This window comes from Phascolarctos cinereus, unplaced genomic scaffold, assembly GCF_003287225.1.
Source record: "Phascolarctos cinereus isolate Bilbo 61053 unplaced genomic scaffold, phaCin_HiC Scaffold_2;HRSCAF=192, whole genome shotgun sequence".
Taxonomy (NCBI): domain Eukaryota; kingdom Metazoa; phylum Chordata; class Mammalia; order Diprotodontia; family Phascolarctidae; genus Phascolarctos; species Phascolarctos cinereus.
In genome coordinates, this window is record NW_027555625.1 from 303630577 (window position 1) to 303645287 (window position 14711).

The 14711-nt window shown below is 40.2% G+C and overlaps 1 pseudogene; it reads left to right on the plus strand.

The window, feature by feature from the left end:
- The first annotated feature begins 2158 nt into the window (after positions 1–2158).
- LOC110211288 (elongation factor 1-alpha 1 pseudogene) lies at positions 2159–7959 on the plus strand (annotated as a pseudogene).
- Positions 7960–14711: the final 6752 nt, after the last annotated feature.

Below are 14711 nucleotides of genomic sequence, written 5' to 3' on the forward strand. Positions count from 1 at the left end.
TTGTGATCTTGTCATAAGAAAATCACTGTTCCTACAGGAACAGAAAAATGTGCTTAGCTATTGCATATAAGGTCTTAACTCTTTTCATAGAATCAATATAGGCCATAGAACAATGAATAATAAACAATCCAATATGGAGCTGCCTGCACAGTGCTTCTCCTAGATCTAAGCAGTTTCTGGATTGTACATACTGTTTACTACTCCAAATCTAAGAGTTCTACAAAATGCACCGTCCCCCTTCCCCCACACCAGCCTTCTTGTAATTGAGCAAAAAAGTGTGGATAATCCAATAAAGTTTTCAATTAATGTTTGACTCACATATCTGATAGGGCCAGGCTTTAAAAGACTCATATTTGGAAAGAGAAACCATTTATAGAACAAAAGATGGACTCAGAATACAGTGGGAATTTGTATTTCTTAAGGCCAGGTAATTTTGTCAGAGAACTCCATTTCCCACCACAGCTAGCTTATCTGATGTGGACTCAGAGGTGTATAGGCAAGAACAAAGCAGACACAGAAAGAAACTCTTTCTTTTCTGATTGCTCTCTTACCTCCTCTGCCTCCCTCTCTCTGACCTAGAACCTTTTAGTCCCTGGCACCCCTCTTCTTCTGCTGAATACTGCCACTTATACTTACCTGCTTTTTTGTTGTTCTTAAGTCATTTTCTGTCATGCTCAACTCTTTGTGGTCCCATTTGGAGTTTCCTTGGCAAAGATACTAGAGTGGTTTGCCATTTCCTTCTCCATTTCATTTTACTGATGAGGAAACTGAGACACACAAGGTTAAGTGACTTGCCCAGGGTCACCCAGCTGGTAAGTATCTGAAGCCAAATTTGAACTCATGATTTGAGTCTACCTGAGGTCAGGCCAGGCACTCTATCCACTGTGCAACCTTGATGCCCTTACTTATGCGCACATTTTCTTTATTCCACTTTTCCCCACTAGTGAACAAAGCAAAGGAGGGAGAAGGTAGGAGTCAGATTGAGGGAGATGGGGTTACATAGTAAATAGTCCCCATTTTGCAAATGATTAAATTGAGGCACAGATGGGGAAACTGAGGCCAAAAGAGGGGAAAGTGATTTGGATAAGGTCACACATGGAGCGAGTTGCAGAGCGCTGATAGAACTAAGGACTTCTGATCCCTTGGATGGATAGTGAGGTAGAAGAAGGTTTTCCCCACTCTACTCTGATGTGACATGACTGTCTTGGTTTAAGCTTGGCCTTCAGGGCCTGTGCATCCCCTACTAGCCTTCTCCCATGGGTCTTCAAGGTTGGGTGGCTGTGAATGATTACAAGGGCCTTGGGGCTGCTGCTGCTCTTCTTAGTTCAGTCTCATCTTACAAAGCTCTAATACTCCCTCTTGTGGGCAAAGAAGGGAGAGGAGGAGGGGAGGGGAGGATAGGATGACTGAAGAGAGGAAGGGAAAAGGAGAAAAGGGAAGAGGAGATATGAAAAGGGAAAAGGGCAAGGGAGGAAAGGGATCAGGAGGTGACAGCAAGGCAGAAGAAAAGGACCCCTGAGCACAGGTGGGCATTCAGTGCTAACGGAGATCGCTACTCCCTCTCAAGCACTGCCCAAGGACAGACCTTTAAAAGGAAAACGGAAAATGCCTGGGATGCCCTGCTCATGGAATTCTAGGATGATAGGGCTAGATAAGATAACTTAGAATATAGAACATAAGAACATAGAACACAGAATGTTGTCACTGAAATGGACCTCAGAAGTAATCTAGTTAAACTCCACTCAACTTTCGCAAATGAGGGAAAGGCTTACAGAGTTCACGTGATGAAGTTCTTTGTGAGGGTGTTTATTGTGTCCTCCACACAGCCTCTAGTCTCTGGGAGCCCCAAAGATAAAAATGTCATATATATGGAATCACTGGATCACATACATACATATGTGTGTCATAGGCACAGAATCATAATTGAAGGGACCTCAGAGATCATCTGGTCCAATCCTCTCATTTTATACATGAGGAAACCACGGCCTCTACCTACTGGTGACATGACACTGAATGACACAGGAAATAATGTGCAGATCCAAGAGCTGAATCCAGGTCCTCAGGCTCAGAGCCAGCATTCTCTTCGCTGTCCCATGATTCCTCTTACTTGACCACATTCTGACTCTGTAGACAATGGGAACTATACAATCATAGAATGATGGCGGTAGCCGTGGTGTGGAACCTAAGGACCCAGAATTTTACACCATAGAATCTCAGAAACTTAGAGGTCACCTACCATCCGATCCTTCCCCAACTCATTATTACAGCTAAGGAAACAAACCTGAGAAGGAACTTGCAGAGGATGATGCAGTGAGTTACTACAGCTGGGATGAAAGTATGGCTTGCTTTTCTCACTTTTAGGTCCTAAAGCCAACTGGAGCTAGAAGCCCTGAGCATTTTATGCTTGGCTTAAGCTGCCTTTGCAGGCTCCTAAATCATCTCAAAGTTGGTGAGTTCCTACCGGCAACCAAAGTGGTTTCACTGAATCAACAAAACATAAACCATCTTCTTCCTAAGGCTCCATGGAAACAAACCCTTCAATAGACTTTATTTGTTTTCCAGATTGGTTCTCTTCCTGAAGATAACTCTAGTCTACCCAAATCAATGCCTGTCACACTGCCAGTTCAGTCCCTGAGAGCTCCATCTATTTCTGTAGGAAGTTATTTTTGCTACCTGGATGACTCCACCCCAACCTTAGCTCAGCTCAGCCCCACCCTGCCCTAACCTATCTGGGCTGCCACAGGGAAAAAACAAAAAGACCTATAGATGCTGCTGCTATCTACTGAGGGAGGGAGATATTAATGAATCTGAATGTTTTCTAAAGTTTTAAACAGGGGGTTGTAAATGGTCTCTACTTACCAGAAGTCTTTACTTGACCCCTCCCTAACAAAAAAAGCCCAGAATGTCTTACTATTATTGGCCTTATTAATGTCATCATACCATCATTAACATACACGTCATTATCATCATCATCATTTTATCACTAGGTCACCTTTATACTTTGGCTCTGGAATCCCATACAGGTTCAATCAGTGGTATTTGGGGTATTTGATCACACAGATCTAGGCCTAAGCAACCAGTGTAATATTCTTTATTCCCAGACCAGACAACCAGAAATGTTGCTCCGTCACTTCAGGTATGTCAGATTCTTTGTGACCCCGTTTGGAGTTTTCTTGGCAAAGACACCAGAGTGGCTTACCATTTCCTTCTCCAGCTCATTTTACAGGTGAGGAAATGGAGGCAAACAGGGTTAAGTGATTTGCCCAAGGTCACATAGCTAGTAAGTATATATTTGAACTCAAGAAAACAAGTCTTCCTGACTCCAGATCCAACACTCTATCCACTGTGCCACCTACCTGTCCCAAGACCAGAAATGCAATAATTAATTAAGCTGTAATATGAATGTAGCTAAAAGGGAATAAATTGATGAATAGAGAAATTTTCGATCTTCCACACTGTCAACTGGACCCAGCTGGCCTCTAACCTGGTCAGATGGTTGGAGCCGAATAGAGCAAGCTAGAGACAGAGTCAAGAATCAAACAGAAGTTTAATTTCAAAGTGAGGGAAATGACTTACATGGACTCATGTGCCAGACCCCCGCCACTAGTGGGGGGACCTGCTGTAGTGTGGTTGAACCTTTATTATATACTTGTGGCCAGATAAAGAGTCTAACAGTGTAGTGTAGCAACAGTAGTGAGGCACAACAGCAGCAGTGAGGCAAGTTTGTCTAGTGACAAAAAGTCCGTTCGTAGCAGGGCTTCATGTCTGGTCCTGTTAGTGCTTACTCAAGGACCATTGGTTCCAGAAGTAAGTGCAAAGGATTGTTATTATGTCAAGCTCAGGGTATATGCATGTATAAAGCTGTGCCTTAGCTCTGGAAAACAGGGTGTCTCCTAATATCTTGACAACACAGAAATGGAACCAACCCCTTAAAATCTCCAAGGGGATTATAATTTAATTATCCCCTTAATCATTACAAATCCTGCAAGCATATTTGAGAAAGGGAACTAGAAATCTCTACAGTTTAGCCAGGGGCTAAAAAAAGGTTTAAACCTACTATCTTCTACCTTGTGAAGGTCTTCAAAAGCCTTTGGGAGGCAAGCTGCAGATCTTCTAAAGCTTCTTTGGGGGACAGACTAGAGATCTGTGGAAAGAAGTTCAATGGAAAGAGGTAAATTTGAAATCACAGGACTTGAACTTGAATCCTGACTCTGCCTCTTACTGACTTTGTGACCTTGAGCATGTCACTTAAACTCTCTTAGCCTCAGTTTTTTATCTGTAAAGTGCGTGTGTGTGTGTGTGTGTGTGTGTGTGTGTGTGTGTGTGTGTGTGTGTCTGGGGAAAGAGAGTGGACTATTTCATCTCTAAGTGGCCTTTCAGCTCTAGAACTTTGAATCTATAATTTCTTGTCTTGGCTTCATGGCCATCTGGATTATGCCTGGAATTTTGGACTGGATTTGGCAACATCGTGACAATATTATTCCATGTACTCTTGTTTTGTATCCATGATCTGAGCACGGTCATGACTTGCTTCTCCATCTTTGTTCACAATTTTTTTTTCATCAGCCCATGTTTTTATATCTCTTGACACTCAGAAGACTCACCATCAATAAGAGCCCTTGCTGGGCAATATCACTGTTCTGTACACAAGATATACAGCCTTCTGGGAAACATAGTTCAAGGAATTTCTTCTAATGAGGTATTCCCTGGAATCCAACTCTTGTGGAAAATGACGTACTGGAAATTTTTTTTAACTTGGCTTCACTCTCTGTTATTACAACTTGCCATTGTAATATGGTCTAAAGTTTACAAAGTGCTTTTAGGCAGAAGAAACTTACTTCAATAGCCTAAAGAAATATGGGACAGAGTTAGAAAGGCAGAAGGAAGGGAGAGGAGGCAGCCTGGTTTAGTGAAAAGAGCAGTGAACTTGGAATCAATATCTGGATTCTAATCCCCAGTTTCTTGGTCTTTAAGAGGAGGGGCTAGACTTTTATCAGTGGTGGTAAACAGATAGAAATGGGGCTGCTAAACTGTACATAAGGATCCCTAAGGGCTGCACATTAACTTTAAAAACCACATATTAATATTATCTATATTTTATTGCATTTTTATTTCTTTTGTTAAATATTTCCCAATTACGTCTTAATCTGATTCAAGTAATAGCTTGAGGTTTGGGGCTGCATGTGGCCTACTGGATTGTAATATCCAAGGTTGCCTCTAGGTCTAACATTCTATGCTCTAAGGTGCTTTTCAACTTCATCATTCTATTATCTATCATTCTATATTCTAAGATTTCCTTCCAACACTAGCAATCTGTGATTTAATGTTTCATCTCAAGTGTTTAAATACCAAACCATTACTATTTCATTCTAATTTAATATACTGAACTACATTAAGCTCTGGCCTTCACTGAAGCTCAGTTTTTTCTTAGAAATCATAAAACATCCAAGACTATGAAACAATTGAACTCACAGAAAATAGTGGTTAATAATGAAAAGCAGGCTTCTGCACAGTGTGAGGCTGAGAAGTTTGTCTTTGTTACACCTCCCACTCTCTTCCCATGAAAGATACCTAATCCAACAGTATGTAAAAACCCTCCCCGCAACAACCCTGTCAAGTTGGCATCCAGCTCTGCTTAAAGGTTCACTGGCTGGGAGCTCCTTCTTAGGCAGCCTTTCTTAATAAGGCAGCCCATCCCACTGCTGGACAGCTCTGATTGTTAGTCAATCAGTCAGTTAGGCAGTCAATGAGTACTTAAAAGCACTTACTATTTGCAAGACACTGTTCAGACATTGGAGACACAAAAAATAAAAATTTTTAAAAAACAGTTTCTACTCTCAAGGAATGTACATTTTAATGGAGGAGATGACATGAAGATAGTAAGGTATGTACAAGATAAATGCACACTAGGTGGAAGGTATCTGAAAGGGAACAGAAATGATATCTGGGGGAACTGGAAAGATCTTCTATGCAAGGTGGAATTTGAGCTGAGTCTTGAAGGAAGCAAGGAAAACTAAGGCAGAGGGGAAGGGGAATGAGGCCTGAGAAATAGCTGATGCAAAGGCACTGAATCAAGAGATGAATTTCAGTTCAAGGAACTGAAAGTAGATCAGGGTAGCTGAATTGCAGCGTGTGCGGCGAAGGCTAAAGTTTAAGAAAGATGGAAAGATAGGAACGGGGCAGGTTATAAAGAGCTATAAATGCCAAACAGAAGACTTTATATTTGATTCTGTGAATTATATAAAATCATCATATCTCATTGAGAAGAGGAGTGACAAGGTCTGAACTACACTTCAGAAAAATCACACTGACAGCTGAATGGAGGATGGACTGGAGAGGAAAGAAGCATGAGGCAAAGAGATCACTTAGATTCTAAGTCTTAGAAGGCTATTGCAGTATAGATGCATAGGAGAGATGTAGTAAAGATGTAGTGGAGAAAAAGAGAAATGACAAGATTTGGCAATGGATTGGATATGTGGGCTGTGTGAGAGAGGAACTGAAGATGACATTGGAGTTGTAAGCCTGGATGACTAGGAAGATGGTGATGTCCTCAACGTAAAAGAGAATTTCAGAAAAGAGGAGGTTTGGTCTTTGCCGTGAGTTTGCTGCCAGAACACAGATGTTGTGAAAACTAGTGTTAAACCTTAACAAAAACAGGCAAAGACTCACATTAGCATTGCTGTTACTGGATACATAAGACTCTAGAAGTTCATCACAATTGGCAACCTCATCTACAAATGCAATGGAATTGATAAGAGAACCATGGAGAAGTTTGGAAAGGAGGTGGCTGAGACGGGAAAAGGCTCCTTCAAATGTGTCTAGATCTTAGATAAGCTGAAGGCAGAATATGAATGTAGTGTCACTATTCATATCTCCCTGTGGAAATTTGAGCTCAGCAAGTATAATGTGACCATTATTGATGCTCCAGGACACAAAGATTTTATCGAGAACATGATTATAAGCACATCTCAGGCTCTGTTGTCCTGATTATTGCTGCTGGTGTTAGTGAATTTGAAGCTTGTATCTCAAAGAAAGAGCAGACCCATGAGTATGCCCTTCTGATCACTACATTGTGTGTGAAACAACTGATTGTTGGTGTCAACACAATAAATTCCACCAAGTTCCCCCTACAGCCAGAAGTATGAGGACATTGGCAAGGAAGTCGGTACCCATATTAAGAAAATTGGCTACAACCATGACACAGTAGCTTTTGTACCATTTCCAGGTTGGAATGGCTACAACATGTTAGAGTAAAGCTTCTTGAATTGGAAAATCACTCATAAGGTTGGCAATGCTAATGGAACTACATTGTTTGAAGCTTTGGATTCCATCTTGGCACCAACTTATCCAACTGACAAGCCCCTACATCTACCCCTCCAAAATGTCTACAAGATTGGTGGTATTGGTACTGTACCTGTTGGCTATATGGAAACTGTATTCTTAAAGCAGGTGTGTTGGTGACCTTTTCTGCAGTCAATGTTACAACTGAAGTAAAGTCTGTCATAACGCACCATAAAGCTTTGAGTGAAGCTCTGACTGAGAAGCTCTGTTGATTTCAATGTCAAGAACTTGTCTGTCAAAGATGTCTGCTGTGTAATGCAGCTGGAGAGAGCAAGAATGATCCATCCTTGGAAACAGATGGCTTTACTACACAGTTCACTATCCTGAACCATCCAGACCAAATCAGTGCTGGCTAGGCACCTGTTCTGGATTGTTGCACTGCTCCCGGTGCTTGCAAATTTGCTGAATTGAAGAAGATTGATCATCATTCTGGTAAGAATCTGAAAGACGGCCCTAAATTTCTGGAATGTGGTGATCACTGATATGGATCAAGGCAAGCCTATGTGTGTGGAAAGTTTCTCTGATTATCCTCTTCTGGGTTGTGTTGCTGTTTGTGATATGAGGCAGTTGACAGGAAGGCAAGGTCACAAACTCTCTTCAAAAGGCCTGGAAGGCTAAGTCTGCACAACGCTTGCCACTCCAGTCTTAATCAGTGATGGAAGAACAGTCTCAGAACTGTTTGTCTCATTTGACCACTTAAATTTAATAGTAAAAAACTAGTTAATGATTACACTGCATCCTAAAAGTTTCAGAAAGAAAGGAATGTTTTTATAGACCATTTGTTTTGTGGCAGTTTTAAGTTACTAGTTTTCAAAGTCAGTAATTTTCAAATGGGAACAACTTGACCAAAAATTTGTCACAGAATTTTAAGATTATTAAGATAGATTAATGTGGAAAAAAAGAAAGAAAAGAGGAGTTTGGGAAAGGAGGGATAATGAGTTGTACTTTGGACATGCTGAGTATGAGAGACCTATAGGACATCCAGAGATGTCCAAGAGGCAGCTAGAGATATATAACTATAGCTCAGGAGAAAAACTAGTGATAGGTAGGTAAGTAAGTAGATGGATAGATAGATAGAGCATTTATTAAGTACTTACTATGTGCCAGGGATTATAACTTTAGGAATTATCTGCATAGAAATGATAACCTTTAAGAATTGATGAGATCACAAGATAAGACAGTATAAAGAAGAAAAAAAAGAAGGTCCAAAAAACTCTTTCTTGTCCTGAGTCAAAATCTGTTCCCTTGCAAGTTCTACTTATTTATCTCAAGTTTTTGCCTTCTGGGGCCAAGGAGAAAAAGTTAAATTCCTCTGCTTTTCACATGCTGACCTTTTAGATACGTAGTATCCAGTTCTCTAACATACCCCCTGGCAGTAACTTTCAGATCTATAGAACACAGGGAAATCATTTGTCTCAATCAATACCCCATGAACCCCCATTTCCACTGAAATTTTCCCAACCAGTCCAGAATAAATCACTTGAAATCATAATACAGCTAAGAATATTTAGTTAAAAGAATGAAAAGTAAATAAGGAGTTGAATCATGCAGTAAGAACTTAAAGCATGCATTTCTTGTACCTACCTGTCCCAATTCTCCAGAGACTGTAGCCTGGGAATCCAGTCCCCATCCTGTATCTCTAACATAACAGGAGAGGGAAATCGGCTACTTTTTTCATGCTTGGTTCGCTGAAGAGTTTAGTATATGCCAGCAGCTCCACTGGATCATGCCCTCTCTCTTTTGTCTTCATTTATTCCCTAGCCTGGGTTCTCAGGATGGCACTGCAGGCTAGCAGATGGAAAAAGGGCTAGAGACCTGCCAATTGGACAAATATTGAATCCTCAGTGTCTGAAAGGCATGGCTTGTCATAATGGGAACCACAAAGCATCGTAGAGAGCTTTGTTGTTTTCTCTCAAGAGTTTGAGGGGAAAACCTCCTATTTTTGCTTCTAACTAGGCATGCTAACACCCGTGTGATGCCTCCCACTACTGAATCAACTCAAGTACACTAACACTGGCATGTTCAGATATAGCTAAGAGGAAATCTTCTTTCTTTTTTCTATTTCCCTTTCTCTCTCTGGCTCTGTCACCTCTGACCTTGTGGACCTGATCTCATTCTACCATGAGATTACCATTTTCCTTTCAAATGGAGCTTGCTAAAGTTTCATGTCCAGTCAGAGTGCCTATGGAGGTAATGCCATTACCTGCTGAGTAGACATACCGGCTTCTGGGGGAGGTAGTTCCAAGACAATTTGTGAGGAAGATATGGCTTACCCACTCTTACAGATCTATGAAGACAACTCTCATAGTAATTCCCTAACTCCTCTTTTCTTCCATTTCTATGTCCTGATCCCAAATAATCTTGCTCAAAGCCAACTGTCTGAGCTATGGACAAAATAGCAATATGTCCGACCAGAGCTGTTATTTCATTGGTACTGGGAATCCTCAGGTGGGAAAAATCCCTTAACCAAGGCATCAAATGAGAAGATGAATTGCAAATCTTAACAGCACTATAAAAATGCTAGCTTTGCTATGTTGGCACCCTCTCTGAAACTCACATCGTCCTTGCTTCAAGGCCAGTTCTCTGTTACTTACAACTATACTACCTCTTCAGCCTTCCAGAACTGCAGAAGACTTAAACTCATGCATTAACTAAGAATGGAACAATAGTGTATATATAATAGAAAGAGCATCGGATCTGGAGTCAGAAGATGAGTTTGAATCCAGGTTTTGCTATTTACTACCTAAGATCAGAAAAGGAGTACAAGACTATATATTGTCACCTTATTTATTTAACTTGTATGTAGAGTACATCATGTGAAGTGCCAAGCTGGATGAATCAAAAGCCAGAATTAAGGTTTCTAGGAAAAATATTAACAATTTCAAATACAGATAATACCACTCTGATGGCAAAAAGTGAAGAAGAATTAAGAGGTTTCTTGATGAGGGTGAAAGAGGAGAGAGGAAAAGCTGGCTTGAGGATTAATATCAAAAAAACTAAGATCTTGGCAATTGGTCCCATTGCTTCCTGGCAAATGCAGGGGAAAGAAATGGAAGCAGTGTCAGATTTTATATTCTTGGGCTCAAAGATCAATGTAGATGGCAACCACAGTCATGAAATTAACAGACACTTGCTCCTTGGAAGGAAAGCTATGGCAAATCTGGACAGCATACTAAAAAAACAGACATCACCTTGCTGACAAAGGTCTTGCATGGTCAAAGCTATGGTTTTTCCAGTGGCAATGCATGGCTGTGAGATGGGGTCATGAAGAGTCGGACACAACTGAACGACTGAACAACAACAAATTATGTAACTATGGGTCAATAACAATCTCTCTAGTCCTCAATTTCATCCTCTATAAAATGTTTGGGTTGGACTGGATGATTTTAAAGTTCTTTCCCAGTTGTAAATACTGTAATCTATTCTGATCTTTGAACTTCTTTCCATGTTGACGTTCACAGAGAGTCCCTTCAGAAGCACAAAGAAATAAAGAGTTACGTTCACTGGGAGAACGGCTAAATAAATTTTGATACATGAATGTGATGGAATATTTTTGTTGTTCAGTTGTTCAGTTGTGTCCAACTCTTCATGACCCCATGGATGACAGCACACCAGGCCCTCCTATCTTTCATTATCTTCCAAAGTCTGTCCAAGTTCATGTTTATTTCTTCCCTGACACTATCTGTCCATCTCATCCTCTGCCATTCCCTTTTCCTTTTGCCTTCAATCTTTCCCAACATCAAGGTCTTTTCCAATGAGACTTGTCTTCTCATTATATGGCCAAAGTATTTAAGTCTCAGTGTCAGTATTGGTCTTTTCAATGAAAAATATGAATTCATTTCTTCAAGTATTGACTAATTTGATCACCTTGCTGTCCAAGGGACTTGCAAAAGTCTTCTCCAATACCACAATTAGAAGGTGTCAGTTCTGCAGTGCTTAGCTTTCCTTATAGTTCAACTCTCACAGCCACACATTGCTACTGGAAAAACCATAGCTTTGACCATCCAGACCTTTGTCAGCAAGGTGATGTCTCTATTTTTCAGTATGCTGTCCAGATTTGCCATAACTTTCCCTCCAAGGAGCAAGTGTCTTTTAATTTCATGACTGTGGTCACCATCTGCAGTGATCTTTGAGCCCAAGAACATAAAATCTGACACTGCTTCCATTTCTTCTTCCTGTATTTGCCAGGAAGTGATGGGACCAGTTGCCAAGATTTTAGCTTTTTGGATGTTAAAGCTTCAAGACACCTTCTCCACTCTCCTCTTTCACCCTCATCAAGAAGCCTCTTAATTCTTCTTCACTTTCTTCTATCACAGTGGTATCATCTATATATATGAGATTATTGATATTTCTCCTGGCAGCCTTAATTCTGGCTTTTGATTCATCCAACCTGGCATTTCATATGATGTACAGGCTTTTTTTGGCAAAGATGTTGGACTGGTTTGCCATTTCCTTCTCCAGACCATGTTATAGACGAGGAAACAAAAGCAAAGAGGGTTAAGTGACTTGCCCAGAGTCACACAGCAAATAAGTACCTGAGGCTGGATTTGAAACTGAAAAAAAAAATGTTTTTCAAAAAATTTTTGAGCTCAATTTGAACTTCCTGGCTCCAGGCCTAGCATTCTATCCACTGTACCACTGATGGGCATAAGAAACTGAAGAATTCAAAGAAGCACAGCAAAACTTATGAAAACTAGCGAGCAAATCCAGGAAAACAATATACACAATTGCCACAATAATGTAAACAGAAAGAACAACAGCTACAAAAAATAAATAATACAACGTAATTATAAAATACTAAGCTTGAACCTGGGGGAGGGTTGAGAAACTTCACCCCCTTCCCTTCTCTGCAAAGGTAAGGGATGATGGCTGTCCAGTATTGTAAATATTGTCAGATATGGTTGGTGTTTTGGTTGATTTTCCTAAATCTATCTTTATTATAAGAAATGGGCAATAGAGAGAGAGATTTGGAAATGAAGGTAATGTTAAAACGAAAACATCAGTAAAAATAAGATTAAAAGAAGAAATAGAGCTAACTGAATTTTCAGCCAGAATTGGGGGCAAAGGAGGGGATAAGGATAGTGTGTCTATTTTGGAATGAGGAATGAGAAAGGACTTTCCCAGGATTTTCCTATCTCAGTATACTCCTCTTTTCTAGCACATTAAAGACGGTCATCTCTGAACAACAGTGACCTCTGCTGACCAATAGGAACTATAGGTATTCAGAGGAGAAAGCTGTCCCCTCAAGGCCTGGGACAGGCAGAAAGAACTTCTTGGAGGATATGGACGACTTAGAATAGGCTTCTTTATCTGGAGTCCGTGAACTTTTAAAAAAAAATTTAAAGAATTCTATTTCAGTATAATAACTGAAAGGCAATTAGGTGGTGCAGTGGATAGAGTGTCAGGCCTGGAATAAGGAAGACTCATCTTCCTGAGTTCAAATCTAGCCTCAGACACTTACTTGCTGTGTGACCCTGGCCAAGTCATTTAATTTTGTGTCCCTCAGGGTCTTCATCTGTAAGATGAGCTGAAGAAGGAAATGACAAACCACTCCAGTGTCTTTGCCAAGAAAACCCCAAATGGGGTCATGAAGAGTCAGACACAACTGAAAATGACTAAACAACAAGAGTTTCAATATAATTGATTTCTTTTGTATAGGAGAAAGAAGGAAGAGGAGAAAGAGGAGGAGGAGGAAGAGGAAGAGGAGGAGGAAGAGAAGCAGCAGCAGCAACATTTATATAACATGCTAAGGTATGTAAAGTACTTTATGAATATTATCTTACTTGATTCTCATAAAAATGCTGTGAGGTATAGTAATAATAATGATAATAATTACTATAATAATAGCTAACATTTATATAGCACTTACTATGTGCCAGGCACTGTGCTAAACACTTTACAGTTTTTATATCATTTGATCTTCAGAGTAATCTTGGGAGGTAGGTGTTGTGTGTCTCCAGGGCTCCTAGGGAGGCTTCGTGGTCAAGACAGCCAAGGAAGTGGGCAGGTGGCAGATACATTCTTCAGTCCTGATGCTGCCTGTTTACCTGCCCTTTCCTATGCTTTCAGACATACCCACCACTCCCTTTCTAGCCTCCCCAGGGCCTTAATTATAATACTTAAATACTTCAAGGACCCATGATTTCATCATTGAGAGAGTTCTTCCAGTGAACCAGGGAAGCAAGGCAGCACAGTGGAAAGAGCATTATGGACTATGGATTCAGAGGAGCTGGATTCAAATTCTGTCTCTTCCAGAAATTACCTGTGTGAACTTGTGTAAATCAGAGCCTCGGCTTCTTTCTTTTTTTTAACATAAATTTTATTTTATTTTTAGTTCTATATTCTTTCCCTCCCACCTCTACCTCCCATTAAAAAAGCAAGAAAAATGAGACCTATTACAAATATATATAGACAAGCAAAACAAATCCCTGCATTGGCGAAGTCATACGAATGTGTGTTTGTATGTGTGTATGTGCATGTATGTAAAGATAAACAACTTTGAAAGACTTAAGAATTTTTATTAACTCAATTACCAGCCACAATTATATATATGTATATACACACATATATACATATGTTTACATATATGTATGCCTCAGTTTGCACTCTGAGTCCATTACCTACCTGGAGGTGGGCAGCATGTTTAATCATAAATCCTTTAAATTGCAATTGGTCATCACATTAATCAAAGTCCTTATGTCTTTCAAAATTGTTTATCTTTACAATATCATTGTTATTGTATAGATTGCTCTCCTGGTTCTGTACACTTCATTTTGTATCAGTTCATAAAAGTCTTCCCAGGTGTCTGAAGCCATCCCCTTCATAATTTCTTATAGCACAATAGTATTCCATCACATTGATATACTACAGTCATTGCCTAATTGATGGGCACTCCCATATTTTATAATTCTTTGCCACCACAAAAAGAGCTGCTACAAATATTTTTGTGTGAATGCATATTTTTCCTCTTTCTTTGATTTGAAGTATAGACCTAGTAGAGGTATCTCTGGGCCAAAGCATATACACAGTTTAATAGCTTTCTGGGCATCATTCCAAATTGCTTTCCAGAATAACTAGACCACTTCACAGTTCTATCAACAGTACGTTAATGTACCTGTTTTCCCACAGCAACTCCAACATTGGTCATTTTCTATTCTGGTCCACTTTCAGGTCTTAATTTTTTTTTTGTCTATAACATGAGGGAGTTGGATTAGATGACCACTGAATCCCCATTCAATTCTAGACCTATCTTTGCCCCAAAGTCTTCCCTCCCTCCAAATTTTCTTATAACTGTCTAGAGCACCATGATCCTCCCAGCCACCAAAACTCACAACCAAGGTGTCATCCTCAACTCCTCACTCTCTCTCACC